We start from the raw sequence: 14,682 nt of genomic DNA, 5'->3' as shown, positions 1-14,682 counted from the left end.
CTTGTGTCGATTTTACTTCAAAACCCTGTTTGACTAACGCAATTAATCAAAATTTGGCATTTCAATACGGCAATCTGCCAGATAAATGGATTTTGGAACTGGAAATATTCTTCATTCTTAAGAATTAATTCAAAATTTATCTCGATTTTCTTAGTGTGATTAACATAACAGAGCTGCCAAGCTTATTTATATCAATAATTATTCAAGTTTATCGATTTGTTAATCAATTGCTTGTGTCGATTTTACTTCCAAATCCTGTTTGACTAACGCAATTTATCAAAATTTGGCATTTCAACACGGCAGTCTGCCAGATAGATGGATTTTGGAACTGGAAATATTCTTAATTCTTAAGAATTAATTCAAAATTTATCTCGATTTTCATAGTGTGGTTAACATAACAGAGCTGAACGGCTTATTTATATCAATAATTATTCAAGTTTATTGATTTGATAATCAATTGCAAGTGTCAATGTTTCTTCAAAACCCTGTTTGAGTGAAGCAATTTACCAAAATTTGGCATTTCAACACGGCAATCTGCTTGATAAATGGATATTGGACTGGAAATATTCTTCATTCTTAAGAATTAATTCAAAATTTATCTCGATTTTCTTAGTGTGGTTAACATAACAGAGCTGCCAGGCTTATTTAAATCAATAATTATTTAAGTTTATTGTTTTGTTAATCAATTGCTAGTGTCGATTTTACTTCAAAACCCTGTTTGACTAACGCAATTTATCAAAATTTGGCATTTCAACACGGCAATCTGCCAGATAAATGGATTTTGGAACTGTAAATATTCTTAATTCTTAAGAATTAATTCAAAATTTATCTCGATTTCCTTAGTGTAGTTAACATAAAAGTGTTGCCAGTTTAATTAAATCTTAAATCACTTAGGTTAATTTTTTTCGTTATCAAAATATTAGTGTCGTTCTTACTTTTAAGCCGTAATTGACCGAGGCGACTAACTAAAAATGTAAATTTCCTCTACGAATTCCGTAAGTTTTTTTTGCTGTTGGAAATCCGCCAAAATCTTCCTTCTTAGGCAGATCAACTGGTTATAAAACTGAAAAAGTTAAGATAATTATGGAGTGTGACTAATATAACATAGCTGCCAGGCTTATTTATATCAATAATTATTAAAGTTTATTGTTTTGTTGATCAATTGCTTTTGTTGATTTTACTTCAAAACCCTGTTTGACTAACGCAATTTATCAAAATTTGGCATTTCAACACGGCAATCTGCCAGATAAATGGATTTTGGAACTGGAAATATTCTTCATTCTTAAGAATTAATTCAAAATTTATCTCGATTTTCTTAGTGTGGTTAACATAACAGAGATACCAGGCTTTTTTATATCAATAATTATTCAAGTTTATTGATTTGTTAAACAATTGCTTGTGTCGATTTTACTTCAAAACCCTGTTTGACTAACGCAATTAATCAAAATTTGGCATTTCAATACGGCAATCTGCCAGATAAACGGATTTTGGAACTGGAAATATTCTTCATTCTTAAGAATTAATTCAAAATTTATCTCGATTTTCTTAGTGTGATTAACATAACAGAGCTGCCAAGCTTATTTATATCAATAATTATTTAAGTTTATTGTTTTGTTAATCAATTGCTAGTGTCGATTTTACTTCAAAACCCTGTTTGACTAACGCAATTTATCAAAATTTGGCATTTCAACACGGCAATCTGCCAGATAAATGGATTTTGGAACTGGAAATATTCTTAATTCTTTAGAATTAATTCAAAATTTATCTCGATTTCCTAAGTGTAGTTAACATAAAAGTTTTGCCAGTTTAATTAAATCTTAAATCACTTAGGTTAATTTTTTTCGTTATCAAAATATTAGTGTCGTTCTTACTTTTAATCCGTAATCGACCGAGGCGACTAACTAAAAATGTAAATTTCCTCTATGAATTCCGTAAGTTTTTTTTGCTGTTGGAAATCCGCCAAAATCTTCCTTCTTAGGCAGATCAACTGGTTATAAAACTGAAAAAGTTAAGATAATTATGGAGTGTGACTAATATAACATAGCTGCCAGGCTTATTTATATCAATAATTATTTAAGTTTATTGTTTTGTTGATCAATTGCTTTTGTTGATTTTACTTCAAAACCCTGTTTGACTAACGCAATTTATCAAAATTTGGCATTTCAACACGACAATCTGCCTGATAAATGGATATTGGACTGGAAATATTCTTCATTCTTAAGAATTAATTCAAAATTTATCTCGATTTTCTTAGTGTGGTTAACATAACAGAGCTGCCAGGCTTATTTATATCAATAATTATTTAAGTTTATTGTTTTGTTAATCAATTGCTAGTGTCGATTTTACTTCAAAACCCTGTTTGACTAACGCAATTTATCAAAGTTTGGCATTTCAACACGGCAATCTGCCAGATAAATGGATTTTGGAACTGAAAATATTCTTATTTCTTAAGAATTAATTCAAAATTTATCTCGATTTCCTTAGTGTAGTTAACATAAAAGTGTTGCCAGTTTAATTAAATCTTTAATCACTTAGGTTAATTTTTTTCGTTATCAAAATATTAGTGTCGTTCTTACTTTTAAGCCGTAATTGACCGAGGCGACTAACTAAAAATGTAAATTTCCTCTATGAATTCCGTAAGTTTTTTTAGCAGTTGGAAATCCGCCAAAATCTTCCTTCTTAGGCAGATCAACTGGTTATAAAACTGAAAAAGTTAAGATAATTATGGAGTGTGACTAATATAACATAGCTGCCAGGCTTATTTATATCAATAATTATTTAAGTTTATTGTTTTGTTGATCAATTGCTTTTGTTGATTTTACTTCAAAACCCTGTTTGACTAACGCAATTTATCAAAATTTGGCATTTCAACACGGCAATCTGACAGATAAATGGATTTTGGAACTGGAAATATTCTTCATTCTTAAAAATTAATTCAACATTTATCTCGATTTCTTTAGTGTGGTTAACATAACAGAGCTGCCAGGCTTATTTATATCAATAATTATTTAAGTTTATTGTTTTGTTAATCAATTGCTAGTGTCGATTTTACTTCAAAACCCTGTTTGACTAACGCAATTTATCAAAGTTTGGCATTTCAACACGGCAATCTGCCAGATAAATGGATTTTGGAACTGAAAATATTCTTATTTCTTAAGAATTAATTCAAAATTTATCTCGATTTCCTTAGTGTAGTTAACATAAAAGTGTTGCCAGTTTAATTAAATCTTTAATCACTTAGGTTAATTTTTTTCGTTATCAAAATATTAGTGTCGTTCTTACTTTTAAGCCGTAATTGACCGAGGCGACTAACTAAAAATGTAAATTTCCTCTATGAATTCCGTAAGTTTTTTTTGCAGTTGGAAATCCGCCAAAATCTTCCTTCTTAGGCAGATCAACTGGTTATAAAACTGAAAAAGTTAAGATAATTATGGAGTGTGACTAATATAACATAGCTGCCAGGCTTATTTATATCAATAATTATTTAAGTTTATTGTTTTGTTGATCAATTGCTTTTGTTGATTTTACTTCAAAACCCTGTTTGACTAACGCAATTTATCAAAATTTGGCATTTCAACACGGCAGTCTGCCAGATAAATGGATTTTGGAACTGGAAATATTCTTAATTCTTAAGAATTAATTCAACATTTATCTCGATTTCTTTAGTGTGGTTAACATAACAGAGCTGCCAGGCTTATTTATATCAATAATTATTCAAGTTTATTGATTTGTTAATCAATTGCAAGTGTCATTGTTACTTCAAAACAGTGTTTGACTAACGCAATTTATTAAAATTTGGCATTTCAACACGGCAATCTGCCAGTAAAATGGATTTTGGAACTGGAAATATTCTTCATTCTTAAGAATTAATTCAAAATTTATCTCGATTTTCTTAGTGTGGTTAACATAACAGAGCTGCCAGGCTTATTTATATCAATAATTATTTAAGTTTATTGTTTTGTTAATCAATTGCTAGTGTCGATTTTACTTCAAAACCCTGTTTGACTAACGCAATTTATCAAAATTTGGCATTTCAATACGGCAATCTGCCAGATAAATGGATTTTGGAACTGGAAATATTCTTAATTCTTAAGAATTAATTCAACATTTATCTCGATTTCTTTAGTGTGGTTAACATAACAGAGCTGCCAGGCTTATTTATATCAATAATTATTCAAGTTTATTGATTTGTTAATCAATTGCAAGTGTCATTGTTACTTCAAAACAGTGTTTGACTAACGCAATTTATTAAAATTTGGCATTTCAACACGGCAATCTGCCAGTAAAATGGATTTTGGAACTGGAAATATTCTTCATTCTTAAGAATTAATTCAAAATTTATCTCGATTTTCTTAGTGTGGTTAACATAACAGAGCTGCCAGGCTTATTTATATCAATAATTATTTAAGTTTATTGTTTTGTTAATCAATTGCTAGTGTCGATTTTACTTCAAAACCCTGTTTGACTAACGCAATTTATCAAAATTTGGCATTTCAATACGGCAATCTGCCAGATAAATGGATTTTGGAACTGGAAATATTCTTATTTCTTAAGAATTAATTCAAAATTTATCTCGATTTCCTTAGTGTAGTTAACATAAAAGTGTTGCCAGTTTAATTAAATCTTTAATCACTTAGGTTAATTTTTTTCGTTATCAAAATATTAGTGTCGTTCTTACTTTTAAGCCGTAATTGACCGAGGCGACTAACTAAAAATGTAAATTTCCTCTATGAATTCCGTAAGTTTTTTTTGCTGTTGGAAATCCGCCAAAATCTTCCTTCTTAGGCAGATCAACTGGTTATAAAACTGAAAAAGTTAAGATAATTATGGAGTGTGACTAATATAACATAGCTGCCAGGCTTATTTATATCAATAATTATTTAAGTTTATTGTTTTGTTGATCAATTGCTTTTGTTGATTTTACTTCAAAACCCTGTTTGACTAACGCAATTTATCAATATTTGGCATTTCAACACGGCAATCTGACAGATAAATGGATTTTGGAACTGGAAATATTCTTCATTCTTAAAAATTAATTCAAAATTTATCTCGATTTTCTTAGTGTGGTTAACATAACAGAGATAACAGGCTTATTTATATTAATAAATATTCAAGTTTATTGATTTGTTAATCAATTGCTTGTGTCGATTTTACTTCAAAACAGTGTTTGACTAACGCAATTTATTAAAATTTGGCATTTCAACACGGCAATCTGCCAGTAAAATGGATTTTGGAACTGGAAATATTCTTCATTCTTAAGAATTAATTCAAAATTTATCTCGATTTTCTTAGTGTGGTTAACATAACAGAGCTGCCAGGCTTATTTATATCAATAATTATTCAAGTTTATTGATTTGATAATCAATTGCTAGTGTCAATGTTTCTTTAAAAGCCTGTTTGAGTGAAGCAATTTACCAAAATTTGGCATTTCAACACGGCAATCTGCCAGATAAATGGATATTGGACTGGAAACATTCTTCATTCTTAAGAATTAATTGAAAATTTATATCGATTTTCTTAGTGTGGTTAACATAACAGAGCTGCCAGGCTTATTTATATCAATAATTATTAAAGTTTATTGTTTTGTTGATCAATTGCTTTTGTTGATTTTACTTCAAAACCCTGTTTGACTAACGCAATTTATCAAAATTTGGCATTTCAACACGGCAATCTGCCAGATAAATGGATTTTGGAACTGGAAATATTCTTCATTCTTAAGAATTAATTCAAAATTTATCTCGATTTTCTTAGTGTGGTTAACATAACAGAGATACCAGGCTTTTTTATATCAATAATTATTCAAGTTTATTGATTTGTTAAACAATTGCTTGTGTCGATTTTACTTCAAAACCCTGTTTGACTAACGCAATTAATCAAAATTTGGCATTTCAATACGGCAATCTGCCAGATAAATGGATTTTGGAACTGGAAATATTCTTCATTCTTAAGAATTAATTCAAAATTTATCTCGATTTTCTTAGTGTGATTAACATAACAGAGCTGCCAAGCTTATTTATATCAATAATTATTTAAGTTTATTGTTTTGTTAATCAATTGCTAGTGTCGATTTTTCTTCAAAACCCTGTTTGACTAACGCAATTTATCAAAATTTGGCATTTCAACACGGCAATCTGCCAGATAAATGGATTTTGGAACTGGAAATATTCTTAATTCTTTAGAATTAATTCAAAATTTATCTCGATTTCCTAAGTGTAGTTAACATAAAAGTTTTGCCAGTTTAATTAAATCTTAAATCACTTAGGTTAATTTTTTTCGTTATCAAAATATTAGTGTCGTTCTTACTTTTAATCCGTAATTGACCGAGGCGACTAACTAAAAATGTAAATTTCCTCTATGAATTCCGTAAGTTTTTTTTGCTGTTGGAAATCCGCCAAAATCTTCCTTCTTAGGCAGATCAACTGGTTATAAAACTGAAAAAGTTAAGATAATTATGGAGTGTGACTAATATAACATAGCTGCCAGGCTTATTTATATCAATAATTATTTAAGTTTATTGTTTTGTTGATCAATTGCTTTTGTTGATTTTACTTCAAAACCCTGTTTGACTAACGCAATTTATCAAAATTTGGCATTTCAACACGACAATCTGCCTGATAAATGGATATTGGACTGGAAATATTCTTCATTCTTAAGAATTAATTCAAAATTTATCTCGATTTTCTTAGTGTGGTTAACATAACAGAGCTGCCAGGCTTATTTATATCAATAATTATTTAAGTTTATTGTTTTGTTAATCAATTGCTAGTGTCGATTTTACTTCAAAACCCTGTTTGACTAACGCAATTTATCAAAGTTTGGCATTTCAACACGGCAATCTGCCAGATAAATGGATTTTGGAACTGAAAATATTCTTATTTCTTAAGAATTAATTCAAAATTTATCTCGATTTCCTTAGTGTAGTTAACATAAAAGTGTTGCCAGTTTAATTAAATCTTTAATCACTTAGGTTAATTTTTTTCGTTATCAAAATATTAGTGTCGTTCTTACTTTTAAGCCGTAATTGACCGAGGCGACTAACTAAAAATGTAAATTTCCTCTATGAATTCCGTAAGTTTTTTTAGCAGTTGGAAATCCGCCAAAATCTTCCTTCTTAGGCAGATCAACTGGTTATAAAACTGAAAAAGTTAAGATAATTATGGAGTGTGACTAATATAACATAGCTGCCAGGCTTATTTATATCAATAATTATTTAAGTTTATTGTTTTGTTGATCAATTGCTTTTGTTGATTTTACTTCAAAACCCTGTTTGACTAACGCAATTTATCAAAATTTGGCATTTCAACACGGCAATCTGACAGATAAATGGATTTTGGAACTTGAAATATTCTTCATTCTTAAAAATTAATTCAACATTTATCTCGATTTCTTTAGTGTGGTTAACATAACAGAGCTGCCAGGCTTATTTATATCAATAATTATTTAAGTTTATTGTTTTGTTAATCAATTGCTAGTGTCGATTTTACTTCAAAACCCTGTTTGACTAACGCAATTTATCAAAGTTTGGCATTTCAACACGGCAATCTGCCAGATAAATGGATTTTGGAACTGAAAATATTCTTATTTCTTAAGAATTAATTCAAAATTTATCTCGATTTCCTTAGTGTAGTTAACATAAAAGTGTTGCCAGTTTAATTAAATCTTTAATCACTTAGGTTAATTTTTTTCGTTATCAAAATATTAGTGTCGTTCTTACTTTTAAGCCGTAATTGACCGAGGCGACTAACTAAAAATGTAAATTTCCTCTATGAATTCCGTAAGTTTTTTTTGCAGTTGGAAATCCGCCAAAATCTTCCTTCTTAGGCAGATCAACTGGTTATAAAACTGAAAAAGTTAAGATAATTATGGAGTGTGACTAATATAACATAGCTGCCAGGCTTATTTATATCAATAATTATTTAAGTTTATTGTTTTGTTGATCAATTGCTTTTGTTGATTTTACTTCAAAACCCTGTTTGACTAACGCAATTTATCAAAATTTGGCATTTCAACACGGCAATCTGACAGATAAATGGATTTTGGAACTGGAAATATTCTTCATTCTTAAAAATTAATTCAACATTTATCTCGATTTCTTTAGTGTGGTTAACATAACAGAGCTGCCAGGCTTATTTATATCAATAAATATTCAAGTTTATTGATTTGATAATCAATTGCAAGTGTCATTGTTACTTCAAAACAGTGTTTGACTAACGCAATTTATTAAAATTTGGCATTTCAACACGGCAATCTGCCAGTAAAATGGATTTTGGAACTGGAAATATTCTTCATTCTTAAGAATTAATTCAAAATTTATCTCGATTTTCTTAGTGTGGTTAACATAACAGAGCTGCCAGGCTTATTTATATCAATAATTATTCAAGTTTATTGATTTGATAATCAATTGCTAGTGTCAATGTTTCTTTAAAAGCCTGTTTGAGTGAAGCAATTTACCAAAATTTGGCATTTCAACACGGCAATCTGCCAGATAAATAGATATTGGACTGGAAACATTCTTCATTCTTAAGAATTAATTGAAAATTTATCTCGATTTTCTTAGTGTGATTAACATAACAGAGCTGCCAAGCTTATTTATATCAATAATTATTCAAGTTTATCGATTTGTTAATCAATTGCTTGTGTCGATTTTACTTCAAAATCCTGTTTGACTAACGCAATTTATCAAAATTTGGCATTTCAACACGGCAGTCTGCCAGATAAATGGATTTTGGAACTGGAAATATTCTTAATTCTTAAGAATTAATTCAAAATTTATCTCGATTTTCTTAGTGTGGTTAACATAACAGAGCTGCCAGGCTTATTTATATCAATAATTATTCAAGTTTATTGATTTGTTGATCAATTGCTTTTGTTGATTTTACTTCAAAACCCTGTTTGACTAACGCAATTTATCAAAATTTGGCATTTCAACACGACAATCTGCCTGATAAATGGATATTGGACTGGAAATATTCTTCATTCTTAAGAATTAATTCAAAATTTATCTCGATTTTCTTAGTGTGGTTAACATAACAGAGCTGCCAGGCTTATTTATATCAATAATTATTTAAGTTTATTGTTTTGTTAATCAATTGCTAGTGTCGATTTTACTTCAAAACCCTGTTTGACTAACGCAATTTATCAAAATTTGGCATTTCAATACGGCAATCTGCCAGATAAATGGATTTTGGAACTGGAAATATTCTTATTTCTTAAGAATTAATTCAAAATTTATCTCGATTTCTTTAGTGTAGTTAACATAAAAGTGTTGCCAGTTTAATTAAATCTTTAATCACTTAGGTTAATTTTTTTCGTAATCAAAATATTAGTGTCGTTCTTACTTTTAAGCCGTAATTGACCGAGGCGACTAACTAAAAATGTAAATTTCCTCTATGAATTCCGTAAGTTTTTTTTGCTGTTGGAAATCCGCCAAAATCTTCCTTCTTAGGCAGATTAACTGGTTATAAAACTGAAAAAGTTAAGATAATTATGGAGTGTGACTAATATAACATAGCTGCCAGGCTTATTTATATCAATAATTATTTAAGTTTATTGTTTTGTTGATCAATTGCTTTTGTTGATTTTACTTCAAAACCCTGTTTGACTAACGCAATTTATCAAAATTTGGCATTTCAACACGCCAATCTGACAGATAAATGGATTTTGGAACTGGAAATATTCTTCATTCTTAAAAATTAATTCAATTCAATTTTTCAATTCAATTATTTTATTAAATATATCTTTTAAGGTTACATGAGTTGTAGGGCTAAGTCATAATTGACTTGTAAGCCCTTGCGTGTTGTTCTCTTATTTTTAGAATTTTAGCAATATTAAAAAACATATATAAAAATAACAAACAAAAAAAAAAATATTACATAAAAAAGTAATGATTATTGAAACTTTCTTAATTTAAATATACTCAATAAAAGTAAAATTAGGGATAAGAAATAACAAATAAGTAACGGGATCAGGGCGATTGGAAGATTTATATTTGATTTGGGGTATATTTAAATGTCATTCAATAACAAGAGGGACTTTAAGCTACGTTTAAAATGGTGGTATTTTTCAGTAATGTTTAGTTTTTCAATTATGGAGTTAAAGAGTTTAACTCCGCTATAAAATATCGATGTAAATTTTTTTGAAGTCGTACAGAGAGGTAATTTAAACAATTTAGTTGATCTAGTTATTTTTGGGAATGTGTTTGATTGCAATAATTTCCTTTTTCCGTGATAGTCTTTATATAGAAATAATATTGATGAATAGTCTCGTAGCTGGAAGATATTTAATATCGAGTCTTTAATAAATAATTCTTTGGTGTGGGTTAAAAAGGGTACTTTATTTATTGCGCGGATGGCTCTTTTTTGAAGGACATTTATTCTTTTTAAATTATGCATTGTCGTGTTTCCCCAGATACAGTAACCGTAGTTTAATTTAGAATGGAATAGAGAAAAATATATTTCTTTTAATATTTTATGGGTCATAATTGTATTGCATTTGTACATAATACCACAAACTGATCTTAATGATTTACAAAGTATGTCGACATGGGCGTTCCAGTTGAGACTTTCATCAAACAATATTCCTAGATATTTATACGTTTTAACTCTATTTAATTGATGGTTGTCGATTGTAATTTTTTCCACAGTATTTATATCTTTTCCTTTATTACTAAATACAATAAATTCCGTTTTGGTCAGATTCAGGTTTAAACTATTTTTCCTTAGCCACATATTAATTTTCTCTAAACGATTATTTACTTTTTTAATAACCCAATCGATAGTTTTCCCACCATATAGCAGTAGCGTATCGTCCGCGTACAATACTAAACCAGTTTTGATGGTTTCTGTGACGTCATTTACATATAGATTGAAGAGTAGTGGCGAAAGGACCGAGCCCTGGGGAGTACCATTACGAAGTACTTTAGCCTCCGATAGAGTATCATTTACTTTTGTATAGCAAACCCTATATGTTAAGTAGCTCTTTATCCAGTTACCCGCTACACCCCTAATTCCCATATTACATAGTTTATTTACTAGATTATTATGAGGTACTGAATCAAAGGCTTTGCGTAAGTCTAAAAACACTCCTATGCAAATTTCGCTTTTATCTAAGTAATTAAGTATTATATTATAGGCTTCTGTTATTGCATTAATTGTTCCTAGCCCCGACCGAAATCCGAACTGAGAGTCTGAGATAAGTTTATATTTATTGCTGAATGATAGTAAACGATTGTTAAATGCTTTATCGAAGAGTTTAGATATAAAAGGTAAAATTGAAATTGGCCTATAATTTTTACAATCGAGGGTATCTCCTTTTTTGTGAATAGGAGTAATAATAGTGCGTTTAAGTGCTTCTGGGTATTTGCCTGTACTGAAAGAAAGATTTATCATAAATACTATTGGTAGTAAAATAAAGGGAAGAATAAGTTTAATTGGTTTTGTCTGTAGATCATCGAATCCGGCGGCCGAGTTGTTAGGAATAGTAGCGGAAATAGAGCGAATTTCATCAGCGGTAACTGGGTAAAGACTCATGGTGTGTGGATTAGATGAAGAATAAGTGGGATCAGTTTGATTAGACGGAATGTCTTCGGTAAAGTAGTTATTTAAGTTATTTGCCGTTATTGGTATCTCTATCTGAGGTTTTTTATTTCTATTCAATAAAAAATTTATGGTTTTCCATTTTTCTCTAGGATTTTTGCTTTCTTTTAATTTATTATAGTAATAAATATTGCGTGCATTTCTTAGTGTATTATATGTAGCATTTCTGAATTTTGTATAGTTATTGATATTTTCAGTCGTTGGGTGTCGTTTTGCTTTTTTCTGTAACTTGTGTTTTTCTTTAAGTAAATTGATCAGTTCTTTCGTTATCCAGGTATCTTTCTTCTTTGGCAATGTTATTAATTTAAAGCAGTTGTCGTATTCTTTTTTTATTTTAGTTTCAAAGTAATTATACGCGTTGTTAACACAATTCATATTGTATAAATCTGACCAATCGATACTCGCAATTTTAGTGGTAAATTTCTTTAAATTATTTTGATTTAGGTTTCTAATTTTGGTTTCCTTAACTATTTTATCATAACTTAGCCCTTTTAAGTGAATAGTAATATGGTCAGATATATCTATATCAAGCACTGAAATATTTGGTTTGTAGTTTGTAAATATATTGTCTATACATTTACCCGACTTACGCGTTTGTTGGAAAATATTTTGTTGGAAGTGGTAGCTATTAAATAAATCTAAGAGTTCATTTGAGCATGGCGTGGAGGCTAACAGGTCAATATTGAAGTCACCGGCAATTGTTATTTTACTATGTTTAATTTTGATTGAGCTAGATATTATTTGCTCTAACTGAGTAAAGAAGTCTTTAATGTTAGCGGAGTGTGGCCTGTAGATTACAATATATATGTCCCTAGATTTATTATTTTTAATGGCGAAGCACTCTATATCCTTATTATAAATACATATTTCATTTATATTAGACATTTGCAGTTCATTTCTATAGTAGAAACCAATACCTCCGCCGATTCTGTCTCCCAAACCACAGAATGTATACCCAGTATGATAGAAAATTGCGCTGTCTCTGAACCATGTTTCAGTAAGTGCAAAAATTTCGGGGTTTATTTTTAAGCTTGCTAGGTTCGCATATAGGGAGGGAAAATTACAAAATGCGCTACGAATATTTGCATAAATAAAGCTCATAGTCTAAAAAAATGAAAAAACCTAATAAATGTTTCGTTAAATACAGGCATTTTTAATTTTTAATATCAACACAATTTTTTAACTCATTGAAATAGTAGATTTGCTCGTTTTTAATAACTGTAAATTGTGTTTTAAATCTAGCTGCTTCATTACCAGGAGCTCTAATAAACTGTCGCAGATTGTATCTAGCTACTTCTTGTTTAATCGTATAATCGTGGGCAATAAAAATTTTGGATCCTTTAAGTTTATAAGCGTATTTCATTATTTCATTTTTTATAGCAAAGTTATCGAGTTTTAAAATTATGAGTTTTCGTTCCCCTCTTCTATAAACTTGATGGGGTAAGATAGTAAGATCAATATTAAGTAATTCTTTTAAAAGTGCTTCTATTTCTTTTGCTAATTGTACACGATCTTCACCCGGTTTTGGCGGAAGGCCTGATATAGTTAAATTATTGCGTCTTTTTTCGGCTTCTAGCGAATCTACTTGTGTCATGAGGCTCATTATTTGCTTATCTTTAGTATCCAGTTTTTCTTTAATTGACTCTTGAAAGCTATCGTTTTCAAATTTCATGGTGTCTAGTTCGTTTGCTTTCTCTTCAAGTTTATTTTTTTACAGATTTTATCCATTTTTAGGCTAAAGGTTTGGTTAGCTGCATTTAATTTATCAAATTCTATTTTGTTGTCGGTCCTAAGTGTTTTAAGTTCTTGTAGAATAGCAATAAGGGTTGCGTCTTTTTCCATTTTATAAGTATGATAAATTCAAGTAGTAAGCAATTGTTTATAGCACTAATCTAAGGTATCAGTCACAGTAAGAGCACCAGCGAGAGAATGTTAAATATCGATAAAGTTTGTTATTACCTGAAATACATATAGCAATTAGTCCCAGTCTTAAAACGCTGGCGCTCTGAACTTCGGCGGCGATGAGGCAGCTCTTTATATACTCCCACTCGATCGTATATTTGCACAAAAGTTTGTTTTTAGTTTTTTAATGATGTTCGATATCTCTTATCTGGCGAAGTGGCGGTTCGCAAAAAAGTCAATCGTAACTTTGCACGCCACGTAGTGGTGAAGTGGCACACTTTATTTATTTTTTCTTATTTAGAAGAGACAAGTTAGGAGATCACTGTTGACAGACGTAGATTACCCGACCAGGAAGCTGGAAGTATACCACTAGTAGAATTCTCGATGCGTTTACTATATAATTCAGATGGCGTAATGCGAGAGAGATAAGTGGGTCTATCTACCGATAAGGGGGCACCTGCGGGCGGGGGAAACGGGGGTGAAACGGGCCCCTATAGGGGCCCCCTTTTGCGGCAATATTCGGCGGGGTCAAAAGGTTAGCTGAGTTACGATGTTAGGTCAATAGGTTATCTGCCCCTATGGACACGATGCAAACAGCCGTTAAATAGGTGTGAAACGGACCCCCTATAGGGGCCCCATTTTGCGTACATTTTCGGCGGGGTCAAAAGGTTAGGTCAATAGGTTAGATGATTTACGATAGGTTATCTGCCCCTATTCCGCAGGTGGTGTGGACTGACACGATGTTATGCAAACAGCCGGCCAGTCATAGTTAATAGCTGGAGGCACCCCATTTTAGGTCAAAAGGTTAGCTGATTTACGATGTTGGGTCAATAGGTTATCTGCCCCTATGGACACGATGCAAACAGCCGTTAAATAGGTGTGAAACGGACCCCCTATAGGGGCCCCATTTTGCGTACATTTTCGGCAGGTCAATAGGTTAGGTCAATAGGTTAGATGATTTACGATAGGTTATCTGCCCCTATTCCGCAGGTGGTGTGGACTGACACGATGTTATGCAAACAGCCGGCCAGTCATAGTTAATAGCTGGAGGCACCCCATTTTAGGTCAAAAGGTTAGCTGATTTACGATGTTATAACCCATAAAACCCAAGGTGTTAACCCATTTTAGGTCAATAGGTTATCTGCCCCTATGGCGGTGAAACGATGTTATGCAAACAGCCTACCCG

This window comes from Leiobunum rupestre, chromosome 5 (assembly GCF_980474605.1).
Source record: "Leiobunum rupestre chromosome 5, qqLeiRupe1.1.hap1, whole genome shotgun sequence".
In the NCBI taxonomy this organism is placed as follows: Eukaryota; Metazoa; Arthropoda; class Arachnida; order Opiliones; family Sclerosomatidae; genus Leiobunum; species Leiobunum rupestre.
The sequence above is the reverse complement of the archived record's forward strand: the minus strand, read 5'-3'. Positions refer to the sequence as shown.